The following is a 3067-nucleotide window of genomic DNA, read 5'->3' as shown; positions in this document are numbered from 1 at the left end:
CTGCACAGCCAGGTAACAAGTATCTGCATCGGCGCAACACTAATATACAGTAACTCTAGATGTCTGCTTCTGTTCCACCTGCATGAGATGAGAGGAACAGAAAAAAACAGCAAAAAGAAGACAAAAAAACAACTAAAGTAAATAACAAGAAAACACTTGAAGAGCAGTAAGAGAAGTATGTTGAAGGTAAAACTTCATTTTTTCTACTATATTATTCAAATTTTAAAACAAGAATCCCTCATGACCATCTTTCACGTCCTAAAGCCCTTTATCAGCTGCCCTTGTTTCATGAATGTCATTCATCACTGATGACTTGGAAAGTGGGAAAGAAAAAAGGCAACGAAAAGAAAAGAAACTCTGGAAAATCTGGAGGAAAAAAGAAAATTGGGGGTCAGCAGTAAAAGGAGGAGTGTGTGAGGAGATAACCGGATAGGAAGTAAAAACAAGGGATGGGAAGAAAAAAAAAGAGGGCGAGGAAATTAGATTGTGGGGGAAGACGAAGTGAAGAGAGGGGGTAAAAATAGAGTGCACTCCAGTGATGTGACCAGCAGCTCATCCCAGTCATCAGTCATGGCTGCCTCCTATTAGAATTGTCACTGGGATTTAATTAAGATGATTCTCATCTGACAGGCTTGGCTTGTGCCATTACTTACTTCAGAGCGATCCGCCGCATGTGTGTCAGAGCGAGCGGCTGAAACGCTACAAACTCCGGCTCTGAGTGCACTTTGGCCTTTATGCCAATATTTATTTTCTATTTAGTGTTTTTGCTGTTCAAAATGATGAGCTTGTTGTTGCAGTTGGAAAAAATTAAAAATGCTTCATTTTTGCAAGTAAGCATAAACATAGAGTGGTAGGTAAAAATGGCAGCATCACCAGTCATCTCTACCTAAAAACTAATTTAGAATCAGTTTTTTCACTTTATTACCTGATCTGAATTATTTTTTTTTAGATAAGAGATGAAGGAAATTAAATGTCATAAAACATAAGAAAGTTATGTGTCTGTTCAAAAGATAATTTGAAAAAAAAAACTATTTAATCTATGCCACATAAGGGCATCATATAGGATAGCGAATTTTTACAAAAAAAAAAAAAACATTTACATCTAATCAGGGGCGGGTTTAGGAAATTTGGGGCCCTAAGCAAAGACAGGCAGGGGGCCCTCTGAATTAAGAAGACAAAACATAAAACAGACCCACAGATACAGAAATGTTAATATAATACACATACATTATTTGTTCTACGTTTTGTCCCTATTCTTTTTTCCTCTGTTTTGTACTCAGCTGACTTTTCATGTCGTTTCAAAAGGAATGAAACTAAGCTCGCTTAACCGATTGCTCCTTCCTGTGTTTCCAAAAAGGCGACAGCAAAAGTAAATAACCCAGTCCTTCTTTCCACTGTAGACAAGCTATGATCTGCTTATCTGCTCTCCATTTTTCATTTGCATGAAATAAAAACTGCATGAATCATGACAGCGGACGGACAAGACAGAGGAGAGCAGGAGGCGGGGTTACCAATCTACTTGCTCTGGAGAGCAGAGTTCGCTGCTTTTATATGCTGTCGCCAAAGTCTCCAGTAGCAGAAAAAAGGCACTAGATTTGGCGCTAGGAATTTTTTTGAAATAAAAGCGCTAGAGGGGTCTGAAAAGTCGCTGAATACACCTGTGCCTGAGACACGCTTAATATTATAAGCATTCTGATGGTGTTTTAATTAAGGGATTTTTATTAAATACATAATTAATGTGCAAAAATAAGTAATAGCTGTATGGAAAAGGAGTTTTATGGGGCCCCCAGGAACTTGGGGCCCTAGGCAACTGCCTAGTTTTGCCTAATGGTAAATCCGCCCCTGCATCTAATATTAAAATGAATATAATTATTTTTTGGTACATTTTGGTGTTTGTCAGAAAATGACAGGTTTCACTTTTTAGACTTAAACAACTTTTATTGTCATTTTGTAGACACAGAAGGTAAACAAAACAACATTTTGTTTAGTACAGCTTTTCAGACAGGAAATGAACATTTCCATTCCATAAATTGCAGCAAAATCACTGAAAATCACAAAATTTTCAGATTTTCAGGATCTGTATCTTCCAGTTACAGATTCAATTAGTGAATTAGTTCAAGATTACCCCACGCATTCATTAATTGAAATTGATTCAATCAATCGTTTCTTCCCTAGATCAGTACACTGGAAAAATAGAAATCTAAATAAGTGATTTGTTCTTGGATTAAGGAGAAAAAAGAGACATCTTGCCAATGGAACAAGACAATTTACATTTCAAATAAAAAAACACAGTTGTATTGTCGTATTTCAAGTGCATATTATCTAATTATCTTATTTTAAGAGTGAAAATGCTCATCCTATTGGCAAACTATCCTCAAATCAAGGGTAAATACACTTAATTTAAGACGTTTTTATTCATTTCCTGATTGTTTTTGCAGTCTTACACCTGGTTGTCTAATACCACTGCTCTGCATGTTTTAGATGCATCTCTGTTTAGGCACACCTGCTTCCAATCATAGTGAGGTCCTCAGCAGCCGTCAAGGAGCCTGTTAATCAGCACTTCATATAAGTTAGGTGTGTGACACCAAGGAGGCGCCTAAAACTTATAGACTAGCGGCATTTGAAGAGCAGGATGGGAAACCACAGCCCTAAATAATTGTTATAACTGAACTATTTAGTTATTTCAAACAAATAACTCCCCAACACTAAGAGAGTGTTAGTCTAGTGCAGGGGTCACCAACATGGTGCCCACGGGCACCAAGGGACCCTCAAGGACCACAAGAGGTGCCCTTAGAGTCTTCTGAAAATAGAACAACTCAACAGTGAGCTACGTTTGAAATTTCATTGTATTCTGTTGCTTTTCTTTTTTTAATCAGTTATAGAACATTTCATCATTTAATCATATATGGCAGGCATCCCCAAACTCGGTCCTCAAGGCCCCCTGTCCTACTGTACAGGTTTTAGAGGTTTCCTTGCTCCAGCACAGCTGATTTTAATTGAAAGCTGATTAACAGGCTTTTGGTCTACTGCAATCATTATAACCAGCTTTGCTGAAGCAGAGAAACCT

General features: G+C 37.6%; 1 protein-coding gene across 1 annotated transcript in view; it reads left to right on the top strand.

Annotated features, from left to right (window-relative positions):
* The window catches only part of phkb (phosphorylase kinase, beta), a 145938-nt gene that overhangs the window by 26993 nt on the left and 115878 nt on the right, over positions 1-3067 (top strand). The gene's annotated exons all lie outside the window — the stretch shown is intronic.

This window comes from Cyprinodon variegatus, unplaced genomic scaffold (genome assembly GCF_000732505.1).
Source record: "Cyprinodon variegatus isolate N-32 unplaced genomic scaffold, C_variegatus-1.0 Scaffold114, whole genome shotgun sequence".
In the NCBI taxonomy this organism is placed as follows: domain Eukaryota; kingdom Metazoa; phylum Chordata; class Actinopteri; order Cyprinodontiformes; family Cyprinodontidae; genus Cyprinodon; species Cyprinodon variegatus.
This window is presented reverse-complemented; position numbering and strand designations above follow the sequence as displayed.